Raw genomic sequence first — 20,400 nt, forward strand, 5'->3', positions numbered from 1 at the left:
CTCCTGCTCTTCAGCTGCTGCTCAGGGACCAGATTTACCAGAACCTCAGCTCGGGATTAGGCAGTGACATGATTCGTGATTCGCGGCTTAACTCTGCTTTCCCTCAGAGAAATCATTTCCTATCTGTCTGCATATCTCAGACAGTCTTCACTGAAGGATGAGCAGGAAACTCAATTCACATGTTAAATGAGTATTTGTACTGCAGATTAGGGAAGAGAGATAATTAATTTTAAAAAGTTATAGCAAATGCAAAGTTCTTGTTCTCATAAATCAGCAAGACAATACAAGTTAGAACCCCATTGAAATACATACCAGACTGGCAATCAACAGGAGGCAGGCACAGCAAGACTGTCCTGCATGGACAATGCCATAGGAAGATGGTGCCACCACTTAGGCTCTGACCCTCTAACTTCAGTCCTAGATATTCACCCAAGTGAAAACATTTGTACACAAAATTACTCCTACAAAAATATTAATAGCAAAGAACTGGAAATGTGTCCCTCAATAGGAGAATGAAGAAACATAGTGGAGCTGGGTATAGTGGCCCATATAATAGTCTCAAGTGTCACTTGGGTGCAGGAGTTCAGGCCAGCTTTGGAACATAGCAAGATCTTGTCTCAAAGAAACAAACAAATAACAACAACAAAGAAAATAAAAGCAAGTCGTAGTATGTCCATACAAGGGATGAACACAGTATGTACTCAGGAGTAAAAGGCAAAGTACAGTACTACTGATCCTGGCACCACCATGAATGCAAATCAAATTGCACTAAAGAAAAAAGAATACTTCTGGTTGGGCACAGGTGGACCAGGAAAGGGCATGCTGGGGCTTTAGAGATGATAAGGATGTTTAGATTCGATAGAGGTTTGAGGTATAAAGTACATGTGCAATATGATTGAAAAATGCAGTATGAATGTTTAAATTTTGATAATGTATTACAATAAAAGACACATTGTCATTAATCCTCTCAGAATACTTCCTCTCTGCAAACACACTTATCCCATCATTCTTGCCACTTTCTGAAGCAGTCCTGGAAGTCTTTCGTGTCTTTTGTTGTGCTGTCCAGCTGCCTTGATGTCGTGCATCAATCAAAAACATTTACCTTTCACGGTCATTTTGACCTTGAGGAAGAGGCAGAAGTTGCATGGTTCCAGATCTGGTGAATAAGGTGGATGAAGACATGCTGTAATGTTTTTATGGGTCTGCCTTTCCACTGGATGGAACTTAGCAGCAGCATCCACTGTATCTGTAATCACACTTCTTAAAGACACTCAGGAAGAGGAACTGCTTCAGAAAGTGGCAAGAATGATGGGATGGGATGTTCCAAGCAAGGAGGAGTGTTAACGGATCTTTTTTTGTGACGATTTTTAAAACTTTTAAACATTCCTGTACATTTGATTATTTGTTGTACATGTGTCAAAAAATCAGCAAGTATATACATGAAGTTTGAGTGTTTTGTTGTAAATTATTCCTCTAAAGGGGAAAAAATTGATAACATGTTGCAGAAAAGAAGTTCTGGTCTTCCTGGAAGACAGGATTAGACAAAGGGGACCCAGGTGCTGCAGGCTGCAGTGGGGACCGTGTAGAGGTGCAATGTGGTGGGAGACCACATGCTGGTTGTGCCACCTCAGTGGAAAATGTGTTGCCAGGCATAGTGGTGCATGCCTGTAATCCCAGCACTCAGGAGGCTGAAGCAGGAGGATCTCCATGAGTTCAAGGCCAGACTGGGCTACATAGAGGGGTCAAGACCAGCCTGAACTACATGGCAAGATCCTGTCTCACACACACACACACACACACACACACACACACACACACACAAAATGACAAAATGTATTGGGGATCCAAGGCTAGGACTGCTTAGACCTGGGGGTCTTGGGATGAGTGTAAACCCCTATCCCACCCCAGAGGAGATCAGCTGCCACTAGGAAGGGTAAAGTCCCTGGCTATGAGCAGCTGTGTTTCAGGTCAGAAAGCCTGTGTTATGAGGAACATCAGGTCCCACTTTCCACCAAACATAGGAACCTCAGACCTGGCAAAGGCCTGGCAGTGGTTAAACAGGTACTTTGCATCTTCCGACCAGAGATACCTCAAGAGCAGCCCCACTTTCCACCCACAGGCAACACAGGGACTGAGAGACAATGCCACGAAAAGCAACTTGACAAAGTCAGGAAGGAGGTGTTATGCAGCATAACTGGCCCCAAATGAGTCAATGTCATGAAGAAAGGAAGGACAGTGCTGAGTTAGAGTCTCCAAAGACCTAACAACCAGTTAAAATGAACAGCCACTGATAGGTTTGGGGTTTTAAAAAAAACTATGGTAAAGAACACACAATTTGAATACAGACTAGGTATTAGATAAGAAGAAATCTGGTGAAATAGAAAGGTAAAGATCATTGAATAAAGCATGTTAAAATTATATATATATATATATATATATATATATCTGTGTCGTGTGTACTTCCATGTATATGAAATACATATCTAGGAGGATATAGTCTACTAAGCATTCATAGTGGTGATCTGTGGATGGCAGAAACAGATTTTATCCCTTTGGTTACTTGTTGCTGTTTGTTTTTGCATTACTAAGGACTGAACCCAGGGCCTTCCTACTGAGCTACCTCCTCTTCTCTTTTTTATTTTTATTTTGAGACAGAGTCTTGCTATGTTGCTAAGTTGCCCAGCCTGGACCTAACCTCGAGACCCTCCTGCCTCAGCTGCCCAGGGTGCTGGGACCACAGATAAGTACCACCACACCTGGCTACTCTGTTTTTTGTCTTTATTTTCTAAAGTGCTACATTCTAGGGATACCACATCTGTTATGAGTTAAACTGATTCCTTTCCAAATTTATATGATGTTATCTTAACCCTAACGTCTTAGAATGTGGCCTTATTGGAAAATGAGTTGTTGCAAGTGAAATTAGTGAAGTTAGGATGAAGTCCTACTGGGGTACAGTGGCCCTTCGTCCAGTATGACTGGTATTCTAAAAAAAAAGAGAAAGAAGCTAACTGATATAACATCTCTAATAATAATTACTTTGTTTGTTTGAGAAAGGATCTCACTATGTAGCTCAGACTGGCTTTGAACTCACTGTGTAGCCCAAGCTGGCCTCAAACTCACAGAGACCTTCCTGCCTCAGCCTCCCCAGTTCTGGGATTGCAGGCATGCACCACCGTAGTTGGCCTAATTACTTAAATCTAAAAATTAAAAGAAAAAGTGTGGGACTTTGGTGAGAATGCCAGGAGCTTCTACTCCCCAGGGCAGCAGCTTCCATTTCCCCACAGCTGTCCGGGTGAAGGGCCTCCCTCTCTGCCCATCCACCCATGGATTTCATGAATCAGCCTCCTCCTGACTCATCCCTCTGGAGCCAGCAGAGTTCTAGCTGGTGTGGACCCTTCCAGGAGGCAGGATGCTCCCCGCCTACCTGCTTGCTGAATTCTAAACCTGGGGGCTGAGACCGGAAAGACCACTTTCCATGGGTGACACCAAGCATGCTGGGTGACACCCGAGCCTGTGTGGGCCTTCAGAAGCCTCCGCCCAGTGAGCTCTGAGTCTATTATTATAATGAAACTCACCACACCCTCACCCATGGCCCTGAGGCTGGCCCCAGAAACCTGAGCAGAGCCAGGCCCAGCAGGTTTACAGGAATAACCCAGCCTGTGGCCTGCTCAGCCCCAGGCAGCAGCCTCAGCTCAGGCCTCCTCCAAGGCGGCCCAGGCCTCCTCCCAGGCCTCCTCTGCTCCCTCCTGGCTCCCTAAGAGCGGGATTATCATGTCTCACATACTGAAATGCAATCAGCTAGAACAATCAGCGGAAGTATGGAGCTTTCTCCACAGGGGAGCCAAACAGGGACCCTGCTTATCAGAGGGACAAGATTTGCTCAGTTGCTACAAACTTCCAAAGACTTCCTGTCCCAAAAGAAAGGCCGGAGGAAGGTCATGTCCTTCAGCCACTTCCACTGAGGGAGCTCCATCTGCTTTACCTCAGGCCAGTCAGGTGACCCCTCCTCCATCAGCTGCCCAGGGGAAAGCTCTGCAGTCTCTCAGAGGGAACCTGGAGGAAGACTCATCCAGCTTCAGGGCCAGGCACAGCCAGTGACCATGGCTGGACCTGCACGTGCACCTGTCTGTCCACCTGGAAGGAGTAAGGAAGGAATGGGAGGCAGGGAGAGAGGGGAAGTGGGAGGGAAGGAAGGGGAGGGAGAGGAAGGAAAGGGCAGGAAACTACAGGAAAGAAGAGGGAAGGGTAGAGATGGGGGCTCCCCACCAGCCCTCACTGTAAACCCTGTACTGAGCTGCGCCACCAGCCAAGCAGCCCCACACCTTTGAAGGCCCTGCTGGTCTGGGCCTCCCTCCTCTCCCCACTACATCTAGTGGGTCTTCCTCAGTTCCCCTTGTCATCATGTCCTGTGCCTGCTTCAAACCCTGCCCCCCCACACTCTGTAGGATGAATAGTAGTGAGGCTCTGGGCCACCGTATCCTGTCCTGGGTCCTTGCTCACTTGGGGTCCCTTCTTCTCTGTTCTCTACATGGCAAGGGAGAGCCTCCACCAGGGCCTGGGCTCACACACTGAGCTCCGGAGTCTCAACCCATGTTTACCCTTGGCATGCAGGTAAGCAGACATCTTGGGCCTGGTTGTAACTACCAGGGCTGCACCTTAATCATAAACATTCATTTCCACAGGGGCATGCCTGGTGTCACAGCTCCATGCCACACACAAGTCACATGTATGAACAAAGCATTGCACACAAGCTTCCCACTTCCTCTCCGGGATGTGTGGGAGTGTATATGCAAGGAATGTGGGAGTGTATATTCCAAGGAAGCAGCTGCCCCAATAGATGGGAAGACTCTGCTGAACTCTAAGGATGATGGGGAACCTGATGCCTTTCTATCAGCTAGTGATGAGAGATGACTTTTAAGAACAACACAGAGCCTCTGCCCACCTCCTGGAAGACACACTGCTCTGGACTCAGAAGTATATCAAAGGGAGCTGGGTCTTTTTCAAGGGAGAACAAATAACTGGTATCAATGCATTGATACATAACTAGTAAGGAAGGCTGTTTCCAGGTAAATGCAGATGCAGCTTCAGAATTTTTTTGTTGGGGAGGCATACTGGGGATTGAACCCAGGGCCTTCATATCTAGCTACATCTCCAGCCATTTTTAATTTTTTTATTTTTAAGACAGGGTCTCACTGAATTTCATAAGCCTTCAACTTGTAATCCTCCTGCCTCAGCCTTCCAGAGTGCAGAATCCCTCCTCTACATCACAAGTAAAGCAGAGTTGCACGCAAGTGAAAGCCTTTGTGCTGTCTGTGCCCTTGCTGAGGAGGACTCCATCTCTATCTGTCCACAAGTAAAAGTGACTGATGCTCCAGCAAGGAGCAGCTGAGTCCTCTCTGAGTGTGACACCCAAGGTCCCTGCTTGGTCTGACACCATGCCTTGCTGGTTGTCACTGCCCTGCCTGGCAGTGCCCTCAAGGGGACTTGTGTGTGGGAACAATACATCCAGTCAGGCAACCTCCTCTAGATGGGCCCAGGAAGTTTCTGTGGAGCCTGCAGTGCTTAAACACATGTCCGGGAATTCTCTGGGCTTCAATCAATCAGTTAATCAACATCTAATGGGACACCTACAGACATCCTTAATCTTGGCGGGTGCCACTTGATCACGTGAGGAAAACTCTAGGTCGCCGTACTCATGGACCGTGTATCATCTATAAAAAGAAATTCAATTAAAAGTGCGTTAATAAGGAGGACACTGTTTGCATCAGTAACTAGAAACCAGTGCAGCAGGGCTGGTGAAGGTGTTGCTTGGTTGAGCATGAGACCTCAGGGGACCTTTCTTCCTGCCTTCCCTCTTGGTCCCACCAGCCACAGCCTGCAGTCCTGGAATGGCTGTATTGCTCTGGACATCTGTGTAAGAGTGAGCCAGAAAAGGCAAGGGCTCCCTCCCACATGTCACCCTCATTAATGGGACCCTTCATTCCCAGAAGTCCCAGGCACACTTCAGTTTGGATCCCATCCATCTGCAAGTTGAGGAGCCAAAGAAACTAATCACTGCAAGAGAAGAACTGGGCAACTGGCTCAAACCCCTCAGAGATTCATTCAAATCAAAGACCGCAGGGAGAGGTGGCACTGTTGGTTGACAACAGCACACATGTACTTTGCCCCCAGTTTCAGGGAATTCATAGATCCCCTACAGTCTCTCCATAGACCATCCCTTAGGATCTTCCAAGGAGCTAGGGCCAGACACCATGTCAACACTAGGAACCAAACACATGCAGAACCAGGCACCCTGAGATGGAACCTCACACAGGGACTAGTGGATTTTATAGAAGCCGACTATGTAAATATCATAGCAAGTATGAAGAGCAAGTGGAGGAGGTAAAAGGTCTGAGAAGATACAGGAACTGAGAGTTGGAAGGATGGACAAGTTTCTAGGAGAAGGAAAGGCAGGAAAAACAGATATTCTATGTCCAGAAAAAGCCTGCAGTTTTTGACGTGACAACAGTTTGCAGCTAAGCCACTGGCCAGCCCACTGCTGTATTTGTGTTGAGTCCTTTTGATGACAGCATGAATTTTGAGAACAAAGCTCCAGGCTGTGGATGTGTAACCAGAACCCAGGCACAAAAATAGCTTCTCTTCACACACATGCAGAGGGGCTGATCTCTTGGCTTTGAAAAGGGCTTTGTCATTTATACAACTTAGAGGATTCCTCAAAAGCCACAACTCAGGTGAATATCTGAACATTTCTGTTTGGCTAGATCCATCTGTGAAATACTCTTTTAGTCATTTGTGACTTTCCTGATTAACATTTCCTTCTTGTTGAAAAATCTAATGCCTTTTGAAGCTGTTTTGAGATATATGTATAACAGAGAATGATTTATCCAATTAGAAGATTAGAGTTCTCATAATAACATTAGAAGAGAGATGAGGAAACCATGTGTGAATATTGAGAGTAAAGTTTTCCATAGAGACAGTACACATATTCACTCGAGTCCAGAAATGTCCCTGAGAGGGCACATCTAGCTTGTGTCTCTCAATTCAATTTTATACTCATAGCAGTCAATACAAAAATCACAAGGAGCTATAAATTCATAACAGGTAATGTAGAGAAATTAAGAGAATTTGCTATGTGTATTTTAATTCATTTGTTAACAAAAAATAAACAATAACATACAAATCTCTGTATATAAAATAAATTGCATTCATCTATAACTTTGCTTCCTTCATATGCTTTTTTTTCTTTTTTTTGGTACTGGGGATCGAACTCGGGTCCTTGCGCTTGCGCAGCAGGCGGTGAAACCACTGAGCTAAATCCTCGCTTTTTAAAAGATATTTGCAATCAATTACTTCAATATATTACATTTTATTTGATGCTATCTTGGTCTATTATTTTTAATCATCATACAATATATTATAAAACTATTTTCAGTGGCAAAGTAACCATTCCTGTATTATTGGAAGTTAATTTTTTATTCTCTTAGTCTTACTTAAATGCTCCATTATAAGCATAACTTTCTCTTAATTTGAACTATTTAATTCTCAAGAATAGAATAACGGGGTCAAAGTATAGCATATTATGGCTCCTGATAACAATTACCAAGTTCTCTTCCAAAATAATTCAACAAATTTGCACTTCCACCAGGAATATCTGGATTTCCAAGCTATCTGTAGGAACCAGCACCTTGTTTGTATCACTTTTCTTCACTGATTAAACAGTGTTATAATGAGGCTTGATATTTACATTACTTTGTGTTTCATTACAAATGTGTAATGAAGGTTTATTTCCCCTAATATTCATTGAATTCATTTATTCGTTTTTATTTCCACTTCTGTGAACTGTGAACATTTTTCATCATTTATAATTTTGAGGATTTTTATATGCTTAGAGATTTGTAAGGGCCTTTTATGTTTTCCACATTGAATCTTTGCATTTATTCCAGTTTTATTCACTTTTCCCATGTTGTTGTTATTTACTATTCATTGTTATGCTATGTGCCAAGCTCTATGCTGAGTAACTTCATGATGACAACCAGATAAGGAAGTTTTATTCCTATTTCTCTGTGGAGAAAACAAAGACTTCATCACTTACACATTTTGGCCAACATCACAAGGCTGAAAGTGTCAGACCTGCACTGTGGTTCCATCCTGCCCTGTGATCCTTCCTCACAAGAGTTCCAGAGTTGCTCGTAGAGCTTCTTTCTATCTTACTATATCTCATGCACCGGTGTTTAATGACAGTGGGTTTTAAGTCTGTATAGCCAAAAACTTTACGTTTTTGTTTCCCAGTCATCATGATTACCACTAAGTCTGTCTTTGTTGATCTCACTTGACATGGTATTTCAATAAGTGTTGCCTATGCATTACCATTTTTGTTTATAGAGATAATCTGATATTCTTGCTGTCACATAAAGTAGACTACCACCTTGGATTGGAAACCTTGTCATGGGGACAGTTTTATTTTAGAGAAATTTTTCATAATTCAACTTATCCATTCTAATTTTAAAAGTAGCACAAACATATGATTTTCCAAGTGGGAGAAGAGAAATGAGGCCTTAAACAGTTGTGCTTTGGTCAAGAGTGGAAGTGAGACACATGTGAAGACACTGAGGCTGTCCTTCCTTGATACCACGATTAGTGGCTGCTGCCAAGTGCCAGGATAACAAGCCATGCAACTATTAGGAAGCTGTACCTTGGAGCATTGCCCTCCATCCACTGGTATTCTCTAGGACCAGTCCCGATGCCCCACCCTTCTTGGCATCTGGGCTTTCTCTGCTGTTTACCTCCTGTCGAATTCAGACACAAATGCTGAGACTGGTTTAGGTTTGTCATTCTCATTGGAACTGTCTCATCTAACACCAACCAGGCCATTGGCTGCCACATGAGTGCCCTGGTGTGCTGCTCGCGTTTCACATGCCAGCCAGGCACTCCTTTTAGCTGCATTCTGTAGCCCCAGAGCTGGCAACTTAACTCACCCCCAGTTGTGAGAACATAGCTGTGGCTGCTATGTTTCTGAGGTGACCAGAGGTATTGTCACCCTGGGATACAGATTGCTGAGTGTCCAAATCTGTGCCTGTGACTGTTGTCCTTTGAGCAACTCTATTTACAAAGGTACTTAACAAAGAATCAGTTCCCACAATCCTGAACTAGAGACTAGATCCTTGACAGCTGGCTCATTCTCCCCCTGCTGTAGAGAAGATGAGAAGGGTCGCTGACCAGTCTTCCTGGTTGCACAAGACACTGGCCGCCTCTGGACACAGTGGGCCACTGTCTGTATCTGCAGAGCCCCAGCACATACAGTGGTCAAGCTTTTCTTTCCTGCTCTTATGGACCTTGAGCCTGAGCCTGGCTGTCATTTCAGACTTCCTACTTTTCCTGAGCTCTTGCATTGGCTGATTTACAGGCCTCATTCACTCATCACTTTTATTGCTGCTGGCAACTTCCTGGCCATCCATGTTGGTCATTTCCACGGCAAGCCTATTTATTTCTCAGTGGTACATACATGTGTTGAGCCCTGGGCAATTTAACTTTGTCTACCTACCTGGTTTGACAGCCAGCCCCTGCCGGGACCCCATATCAGTGTTTTGTGTGTGTGTGTGTGTGTATGTATGTGTGTGTGTGTGTGTGTGTATGTGTGTGTGTTTTGACCTATAGTTTATTCTGTGTCTGTTAAGATACCTAGTACATCCAATGTGTGATAGTCATAATCTCTGACTCTTAGCATAATGATGAGTCAGTGGTTAGGAATTCGTGAATCAGACTGTGTCAGCTTTCAGGGGCCATCATAAGACAGCACCAGAAGTTGGGGGTAGGGCTTAAAAAAACAGATATTTATTCTCTCACAGATCTGGGTCCAGATGTCTGAAATCAAGATGTTGGCAGAACCACACTCTCCCTAAAGCCTCCAGAAGAGAGCCTTTCCTTTCCTCTTGCAGTTTCTAGCAGCCCCAGGTGCTCCACACAACCTGAGGTGGCATCGCTCCAACTGTGCTTCTGTTGTCACCTGTTGTTGCCCTGTGTGTCTCTGGATTCTCCTCACCATACAAGGACAGCAGGCCTGTTGGATTAAGGCTGACCCTAATCTCCTCATTTTAATTGATATCTTCAAAGACCCTTTATAAGGTCACAGTCACAGATAACAGGAGTTAGGACTTCAGCATATCTTTCAGGGGCCCATGACTCAACCATAATGGTAGAGGTTGTCTTTGGTCTCTTTCTCATTTGCTCCATTCTGCATTCTGTCTCTGGCTTCACTGGGACCCATCCTGTCCCTTTCTCTAGCCCGTGTTCCTCAGTTCCATTCAAATTTACACCAGCATTCGGTGAAGGAGGAATTGGTATCAGTTCATGTGGAAGTGATATTTAGCTCCAGCTAAAGGAATGAAACACTAATGATGGAGCTTCCTGCCCCAGTGAGGGGTTGTACAGAAGGCAAGTGGTTAGTCCCTGAGGTCACTTAAGGGAGCCATTTGCTTGGTTTCCTGATGCAAAGGCCAACACTTCTACCAGGAAACCTTAAAGTTCTCTAGGACCTGAGGCTGGCCTTTCTAGGGCTCCCTCTGCCCCCAGGGCAGCACCTCTCCCTACACCTGCTCACTCCTTCTGGGTGGAATGTCTCATGTGGTCAGGGAAAATAGACATGAACACTTGAGTGACCCCAGGTGAGGTTTTCCACGTCTGGGCAACACACACTAGTGTCCATGTCATGGGCTGCTTCCAAAGGAACACAGGTCAATCCAGACAGAGCCATTAATGCTCCCACCTTTTAGTGGAGAACTCACACTGCAGGCATTATGCAGACACGAATGAGAGTCTAGGCCAGGCTGTAGAGCAGAAGATGCATGCATTCTTGGGCTCTTTTCCTGAACCTGTCACCTGGGGAATAATCAGACAGTAGAGGCTGATTCCTCTGAGAGGTCCTTGAAATCCTCCCCAAACAGTGGCCTGGGCAGCATTAGCAATCATAGGAATTGACACAAAAATAAAATCTATCTGCTACCCTTTGTCTAGACCTGGAAGGGCAAACATCCCTCCTATTTTGATCTGAGCTATCTTAACCTCTATTGCTGATCTGACCAACAGACCCACCATCCTTCCTGGCTTGTAGCAAGTGGGGGTCAACACTGAGAAGGCAGGACCCAGAGACTCACTGTGTGAGGAGCATGGGAACTTGCCTGTGCCCTTTCTCTTCAGCCTGCCTCTTTCCTGTCAGTCTTGCAACCCTTTCCTTCCCCTAGAGTCTCATAAAGAGTTTAGATGTTTCATCAACCTGAATTTGGGGTCATGATGTAACCAGTCAGCTCCAATGTCCACACCATTCCTGGTGTGCCCAAGGGCTTCTGGGAAGCAGCTGCAAAGGCAGGGAGGGTGGCCACAGGGTCTGCCTGCCCTATGGATGAGCACTGTGTAACACTACATGGGAAAGAGTGGGGCTAGGCAAAGAGGCATAGTGCACAGCAGCACTGCAAGCCTGACAAGGCTGGGGTTCCCTGGAGCAAAGGTGCCAGGGGAGGAATCATGTTGGGCAGGGATGCTCTGCTGCTGTACACCTAAACCTGCTCACCTCAGACACTTAGGGGCATCTAGGAAAACTGAGGCCTCTGCAGGAAGCTGAGGTGGCTTGTGGAGGTGCTAATGGCCTCTGGAAAGAAAATGTGATCATCCTGGCAGCACACTTCCATGGCCACCACAGTCAAGATGCTTTGGGGTATGCACAGTATGATCAAAATCACTATAAATGTGTAACTTTTTCAAAATAACTTATTACACTAATTGCCCTCAAAATACTCCCCTCACTCCAAACACACTTATCCCACCATTCTTGCCACTTTCAAAGCAGTTCTCCAGGATCTCCTTCCTGAGTGTCTTTAGTTATGCTATCATGGCTGGCTCAATGTCCTGAGTTGATTCAAAACATTTGCCTTTCAGACATAAAGAATGAGAAATTAGAGACATTTATAGCTAAATGGATGCACACTGAGGCAATACTCAAGTGAAATAAATAGGACACATATATGTAAATACCGAATAGTTTCTCTGGTGTGAGAAACTGAAAGTGTAAATAAGGACTAAAAGGTATAATAGATAATGTGAAATAGGAAGAAAAGGGGCAAAGGGGAAGGGAAAGTGGGAGAGGTAGGAGAAAAGAAAGAAGGGAAGGGAATTAATATGAGAAAATGAAAAAATGGAAGCAAAGTCTTTGTAAATAGGGAGGGGCAGAGGGGTTGAAGGGAGGGCAGGGGAGTGGGGAAAAAATAAGAACCAAGAGAGATTATGTAAAGGTACAAATTCCCAATGATGAATGTCATTATATTGTATACCTAAAATGTACCAATAAAATTAATAATAATAATAATAATAAACCATTTGCCTTTTATGGTCATTTTGACTTTGGGGAAGAGCCAGAAGTCACATGGTGCCAGAATGGTGAAGAAGGTGGATGAGGGCACACTGTAATGTTTTTTATTTGACAGAAATTTCTGTAAACAGTTAATCAATAAGCAGTGATTAAACAGTACAGTGAATATTTAAAATTTAAAAATTATTTCAATAAAAGACACACTGCTATTCATCTCGAAATATTTCTCTTCTCTTCAAACACTTATTCTATTATTCTTGGGAATATGTCTTTTACTGTATTCAGGTTTTTAAAAAAATTTAAACATTCACTGTATTTCTCTATCACTGTGTGTGTATGTGTGTGTGTGTGTGCATGTGTGTGTGTACACTCCCCTTGGCATCAGTGCAGCTGGTACTTCATCTGTATCACTTCTGCTTCAAAGTTACAGAGCTTGGAAACTAAACTCAACCCTGAGGTGTACAGGAGTGAGATTCTCCCAGCTCTGCCCGAGCACAGGGGCTCCTCCCCAGTAGGCAGAAGCCCCTGAGTCAGGCCAGAGCATGGAAAGGAGAGAGGAGAGTGGTGATATTGGGTACTGCTGTCACATGCCATGTAACAGGAGCCGGTGCCAGGCGGCTGGGGCACAGGCCTCGGCTACCCACAAGGACCGTAGAGGGTGAGCCTGTACAGGCTGCTGGGCCCTCACCCCTCCCTTTCCAGCCTCTGACAGTCCTGCGGCTCCAGCTCAGGGCTCCTCATATCACACCCCAGCGACAGAGAGAGACACGGTAAATCAGCTCAAGGACTCCTTGGCTGTATGGTCCAGTGCCCAGGACTCAGCAGTGTGTTAAAAGACATCACATCAAAACATCCCTTAAAATGTCAGCAGATGGGCAGACTGAAAATGGAGGTGGAGGGGAGAAAGAAAAAGCCACTCCCAGGAAGTGATGTCCCACCTACATTTCCTTTTCTGGGGACACTGAAGAACAAAGTATAAAGTATGATCAAAATACACAATGAATGTTTAAATTTTAAAAAATGTAACACATTTGGGATAGGTGTGTTCAAAGAGAAGAGGAGCATGTTGAAAGGGACTAATAGCAATGTGTCTTTTCCTGTAATAAATTTTTAAAATGTAAACATTCACCACAATTTTCCACCACACCCCATAGGAGTAAATGGCCCCCTTTGAATTTAAAATACCTCATATGCTTACTTTCCAGTGAAGATGATACAACAGGCAACTTTTTAAAAACTTGCTTCTTCCCATATGAACTCCAGCACCAGCTCTCTGTCTCTTGTCCATCTACCAGGACTATATGAAAAGCAGTCTCTGGAGCCCAGAGGCCCTCAAGAGGCCTGTGCCTGATGGTCAAGTGTGGCAGGAGCCCACCAGCCCCTACAGAGATGTTTCTAATGGGTAAAGGCCTGATTTCTGTAGCACAGGCACTTGGAATGTTTGTACTTTATGCATGTTAACACAGTAGAAACTAATAACATGGCTAAGCAGTTATGAGCTCAAAAGCTTTGTGAGAGATTTTCTCTGAAGGCTTGTTAATGTGTGGTCTGTTAATGGAATACTCCGGAATCAGAATCCTTAACTGGAGCTTTCAAACAGGGGCTGGGCAGCATGTGGCTGCATGCAGTGAAACAGCATGTGCCTGCTTCTGTCTGCAGTGACTGGGGGAAGGATTGGGCAGAGAGGAGGATGACAATAGCGAAGTTTGGGAAAATGCAGATCTTGGCATTAAAAACACAAGAAGGGTCAGAGGGCAACAGGTGCAGAGAGAAGTTGAATGGCTTAGTTAGTCACATTCTGACTGCCAAGATTCATGGGGTTGCCTCCAAGCCCTACCATTGACTTGAATAAATTCCATAAATTGACCTGGCCATTAATACCAGTGCTGCCCACCACTGACACTCAACCTCAATTCCCAAAATGCACCGGCAGCACTTGCTGAGCTGTCCCTCTACTTAGTGTCCTGTGTACCTGGGACTAGACACATGGAGGAAAATTTCAGCAGGTATTTTGGGGAGCAGCTGTTTGTGATTTTACTCAAGGGCTACAGTGGCAAAAGGGGACTGGGCACAGGAACTGGGGCCGGGTACAGGAACTGGAGTTGGTGCATGTGGGCAAGGAAATGCAGTCTAGAATTCTCAGCATAATACTGTCTCATAAACACTTTATGAAGTGAAGGGATGGATGAATGAATAAGTGAAGGACTGAATTTTTCATCTGCATTTGCAGGCAGAGTTGAGCTCAGCTGAATTCTAGTCACAAATTTCAGAGATGAAATTTCAGATTCCAAATGAGGAATTCCTCATCCCCAATGTTCTATTATTCACATGATCTGTGGCAGCCTGCAGGGAATGTACTGAATGGAAGAGCCACGAGCCTCCATAGTCTGTTTAAATAACACCCCCAAATGTTCATGAGTGTGACCCTGTCCACCCAGACCTTGCCTTCCTGAGTCTGTGGGCCCATTTTACCCTGAAATGTTAGTTGGTTTTATCTGAGAATAAAGGGTTTTGGGTCCTTACAAGGGTTCTTTGGTCAAACAGAATTGGGAAACACTACATACTATATTTCTGTCTTGGATTCTATAACACACACCAACACATGAAAAATTCTTAAAAAAGATCTAAAATAAAGAAGCCTACTTAACATCATTTAAGTCACCATTTCTGAAATTTACCTGACCAAAAGAAACCCTTGTTGCAAACAATGCCCTCTGCACCTGCCAAGATGTTCACATCCTAATCCCCAAAGCTTGTCACTTTACAGCTTTACATGAGAGGTTGCTGATGGAACGAAGGACTCAGAGGCTGGAAGGTTGCCCTGGATTAACCGAGTAGGCCTATCAAATCACCAGGACTTTAATAGAGAGGTCGGAAGTCACAGTCTGAAGGAGATGAAACCAGGGCAGCAGAAGTTGGACTGGTGTGTTGAAAAAAAGATCCACCAGTCAAAAAATGGAGGTGGTCTCTAGAACCCAGAAACATCAAGAAAAATTTCCCCTGCAGACTCCTGAAGGAACACAGTCCTTCTGCCACCTTGATTTTAGGGCTCCATTTAGATTTTTGAGCTCCAGAACTATAAGAGAATGAATCTATGTTGGTTTAAGCCAAGTTTGTGGCAAGTTGTTACACAGCCACAGAAAACTAATACCACAGGATATGTGTTAACATCTCATATTCAACTAATAGATATTGGAAATTAAGGACACTCTAGCTTAATTATCATATGGAAGGTATGATCAAAAAGCACAGTGAACATTTAAATTGTAAAAAATTTATTACAGTAAAAAAACACATTGCCTTTAATCTGCCTCAAAATAATCCCCTTCATTTCAAACACACTTATCCTATCAGTCTTGCTACTTTCTGAAGCAATTCTAGAAGTTCTTTTTCCTGAGGGTCTTCAGTTGCACTGCTGTGTCTGTCTCTATGTCCTGAACCGATTGGACAAAGATCAGGCGCGTTTAGGGTGGTATGGGCGAAGACTAATTCAAAACATTTACTGTTCATGGTCATTTTGACATTGGGGAAGAGTCAGAAGTCAAAAGGTTCCAGATCCAATGACTGAGGTGGATGATGACACACTGCAGTGCTTTTATCAGCCTGTCTTTCCATTGGATGAAACTTGGCAGCAGCATTTACCATATTTCTGATCGTGTCTTATAAAAACCCTCATGAAAAAGAACTACCAGAACTGCTTCAGAAGGTGGCAAGAACAATAGAATAAGTGTTTGAGGCAAAGGGAAATATTTTGAGAGGGGTTAATGGCAATCTGTCTTTTACTATAATAAATTTTAAAAAGTTAAACAATCACTATACATTTTGATCACACTGTATACTATGAAATGACCCAAACACCCACTTCCTACTTACCTTTAGCTCCTCACAGAGCTGTGCTAGCTGTGGAAGGGTTCATCCTTCCCTTGATCAGTGTGTCCCAAGATCATTTGTCCACACACTGTTACTGCAGAGCAGGAGCTATATGAGCTGAGCTCCTGTCCCCGTGGTAGGCCTGACACAAAGCTGTGAGAAGGTTGTGTGCTTTGGAGGGTTGCAGCTAAGTAACTATGCATCTCTTGCCAGTGTAATGGAGCCTTCGGGGCAAGTGCTATGCTGCCCACATCCTGGGGCTTCATATCATTTTTTTTTCCTTAAATCCTTTTATTGGTACATTTTAGGTATACAATACATTTACATATTATCATTTGTACCTGTGCATGATATATCTTGGTTTTTATTTTTTCCCCATTCCCCTTCTCTCCCTTCACCCCCTCCACCCTTCCCTATTTACAAAGACTTTGTTTCCATTTTTTCCTTTTCTCATAACTTTTCCTTTCCCTTCTATCCTTTCCCCTACCCCTCCCACTTCCTCTACCCCTTTGGACCTTTTCTTCCTATTTCACATTATCAATTATTCATTTTACTCATTTTAATTCTTATTTACACTTTCAGTTTCTCATACCAGAGCAACTATTCGGTATTTACATGTGTGTGTCCTATTTATTTCACTTAAGAGTATGGCCTCAACATGCATCCATTTAGCTATAAATGTGTCTAGTTTGTCATTCTTTATGGCTGAGTAGTGCTCCATTTTATTTTTTAAAAAAAAACACATCTGCTTTATTCACTTTCCAGTTGATGGGCACTTGGGCTGTTTCCAAGCTTTAGTTATTACAAACTATGCCACTATAAACATGGGACCACATATATTGCTGTTGTATGATTCTTTTAATTCTTTGGGGAAGATACCTAGCAGAGGAATAGTTGGGTCAAATGGGATCTCTACTCCTAGTTCTTTGAGGTATCTCCTTACTGATTTCCACAGTGATTGCACCAGTCTGCACTCCCACCAACAATGGAGAAGTGTTCCTTTCTCCCCACAACCCTGCCAACTTTTGTTATTGGCTGATTTCATGATAGCAGCCATTCTTTCTGGGATGAGGTGAAATCTCAGTGTTTTTTTCATCTGCATCTCTCAAATGACCCAGTGATGTTGAACATTTTTTCGTATGTTTATTTGCTATTTTTACTTTTTTTTTTTGGTACCGGGGATTGAACTCAGGTCCTTGAGGTTGCAAGGCAAGCAGCGGAACCACTGAGCTAAATCCCCGGCCCTGTTTTTACTTCTTTGTCTGAGAAATGTCTGTTCACTTCAGATGCCCATTTTTGAATTGGGTCTTTAAATTTGGGGGGTGGTCTGATTTTTTTCAATTCTTTATATATTCTAGATAGTAGTCCTTTGAGGAACGGCTGCTAAAATTTTTTTCCCACATTGTACATTGTCTCTTAGCTCTGTTGGTGGTTTCTCTTGCAGTCCAGAGCTTTTTAATAAGATGAAATCCCTTATTGATTCTTTGTGCTAGTTCCCGTGCTACTGAGGTTTTGTTCATAAAGTCTTTTCCTATCTCAGTGTCTTCAAGAGTTTTATCTAACTTATCTTCCAGCAAGTTTAGTGTTTCTGTTTTAATATTTAGATATTTGATCCACTTTGATCTTAGTTTAGTGCATGGTGATAGATATGGGTCTAGTTTTAAACTTTGACAGGTTGAAATCCAATTTATTGAAGAGGCTATCTTTCCTCCAATGAGGGTAGTTAGCTCCTTTGTCAAAGATGAGGTGGCTGAGTATGTCTGGAGTTGTTTCTGGTTCTTCTAATGTATTCCACTGATTCTTGGGTCTGTTTCTTTGCCAGTACCATGCTGTTTTTATCACAGTAGCTTTGTAGTATAGTTTCAAGGTGGGGATTATGATACCCCTTGCCTAGAATTGCTTTTGATATTCTAGGTCTCATCTGGTTCCAAATGAATTTTTGGATTGTTTTCTCTAGTTCTGTGAAGTATATTGTTGGAATTTCAATCAGCATTGCATTAAATCTATATAGCAGTTTTGGAACTATGGCCATTTTTGCTATATTGGTTCTTTTTACCCAGGAACAAGGGATGTCTTTCAATTTTCTTACATCCTCTTTGATCTCTTTTTTCAGAGTGCTTTAGTTTTCAGAGAAGAGGTCTTTTGCTTCCTTTGTTGGATTGATTCCTAGATATTTCATTTTTTTGGATGCTATTGTAAAAGGAATTGTTTCCCTAATTTCTGTCTCAGTGAGTCTGCTATTTGTGTACAAGACGGCTATTGTTTTTTGAGTGTTGACCTTGTATGCAGCTACTCTACTGAATCAGTCAATTAAGTCTAGAAGTCTTTTGGCGGAGTTTTTAGGGTCTTTTATGTAAAGTATCATACCATCAGCAAATAATGACAGTTTAACTTCTTCCTTTCCTATCTTCATTGCTTTTATTTCTTTCTCTTGTCTAATATCTGGGGCTAATATTTCCAGAACAATATTGAACAGGAGTGGTGATAGTGGGCATCCTTGTCTTGTTCCTGATTTTAGCATGAAAGTTTTTGGTTTTTGACCATTTAGTATGATGTTGGCTATTGGTTTTTCATAGATAGCCTTAATCAGGTTGAGATAAAGACCTTCTATTCCAATTTGCTCTAGGGTTTTTATCATGAATGGGTGTTGGATTTTGTTGAATGCTTTTTCTGTGTCTATTGAGATGATCATATTGTTTTTGTCCTTGGCTCTGTAATATAGTGTATTACATTTATTGATTTATGTATGTTGAACCATCCTTGCATCCCTGGGATAAATTTGACTTGGTCAGAGTGTATGATCTTCTTGATGATCCTCTGTATTATGTTTGCCAGTATCTTGTTGAGGATTTTTGCATCTATGTTCATTAGTGAGTTTGGCCTGTAGATCTCTTTTTTGGTTGGATCTTTCTCTGGTTTTGGAATCAAAGTAACACTTGCTTCTGGGAATGAATTTGGAAGTATTGCTTTCCTTTCAATTTCATTGATGAGTTTAAAGAGTAATGGCGGTAATTCTTCTCTAAATGTCTTGTAGAATTCAGCAATGAAGCCATTCATATCATTTCTTGACAAATCTAATTAAACTATAACACTCATACTTCTCAGACTTCTCCCTAAAATATTCTGGGAAAGGGGCTAGCAAACAGTCTGGTTGGATGAAATTCAAGCATCCCTCAAGGGTTGAAGTGTTGAAATTTAATTCCAACTGGGAGATTCTAGGAGAGTGGAAACTTAATCCCACTATGGTGTTTACAGGCAGGGACTTTGGGAGGTGATTGGAATTAGATAAGGTTATTCGAGTAGAGTGCTCAAGGCTGGATTCTGGTAGCTTTATAAGAAAAGCAAGGGAGATGAGAGAGAGAGACTCACAGACACATACCAGCTCCCTGTCTCTCATCAGGTGCTACCCTGTACTGCCTCAGAGCCAGAAAAAGAGCATCAGCAGGTGTAACTCTTCAATCTTGGACTTACAGACTTGTGAACCAAAATAAACCTTTCTTTATAAAGTATATGGCCTCAAATATTTTATTATAGCAGCAGAACATGAGCTAGTACAGCAAAGTAATTTTCCAAGTTCCTTTTGAGAAACAGTTCCATGTCAAAGTTTGACTAAGATGCTACATTACAAGTTCTTGCTTGTAAGGTTTTGGTAAAGGAAGATTAGAAAGGTTGAAAAATATAAAAAGCATAAGTCCTCCCTTCCAAAAGTTATGCAAAAGAAAACTGGATCAAAAATTCAATTGCTGGACCAGAAGCAATTCCTTATTTTCCTTCTGTTAGATCTTTTCTACAAGAGTTCAGTAGTGTTCTATAGTTGAAAGCTATAGTGCACTTGCTTTGGGTCCACTTACAATGCATTGTTCTACAGGAGACAGGCCGCCCAAAGGGGCCAAAGGAAGCAGCTTACAGTTTCTCACACAGTCCCAGTTTGCAGCTACCTCCTTCCTATCTCAACACATTGTTCCTATGAGCACACTCCTGCCTCTGTGAACCTAGGCCTGCTGGCTTCAGGTTCAGGCCCTTCACCAGACCTCCGTAAGTTCAGCAGACAGTAAATAGTCTTTTGTTTCCTAGCATACTAGTCACTCTCTTATGGGCTATCTGTTGGTCCTTCTCCATGTCCAGAGCCAGCATTTCCCAGTAAGGTCACACTGTGAGGTACTGAAGGTTAG

At 43.1% G+C, this 20,400-nt stretch overlaps 1 long non-coding RNA gene across 2 annotated transcripts in view; it reads right to left on the reverse strand.

Annotated features, from left to right (window-relative positions):
• Positions 1-20,400, reverse strand: part of LOC147824916 (uncharacterized) — a 187,405-nt gene that overhangs the window by 140,474 nt on the left and 26,531 nt on the right. The window contains exons 1-3 of one of the 2 annotated variants that reach the window (XR_015441615.1): positions 3,983-20,400; positions 313-417; positions 1-199 (exon numbers count right to left, since the gene is read on the reverse strand). The exon at positions 3,983-20,400 is cut by the window's right edge and continues 26,531 nt beyond it. This is a non-coding gene — a long non-coding RNA (uncharacterized LOC147824916). The other variant, XR_015441614.1, reaches the window with a different exon arrangement.

Source organism: Heterocephalus glaber, unplaced genomic scaffold, assembly GCF_053883595.1.
Source record: "Heterocephalus glaber isolate CG9 unplaced genomic scaffold, H.glaber_assembly_v1.0 deba00001524, whole genome shotgun sequence".
Classification (NCBI taxonomy): Eukaryota; Metazoa; Chordata; class Mammalia; order Rodentia; family Bathyergidae; genus Heterocephalus; species Heterocephalus glaber.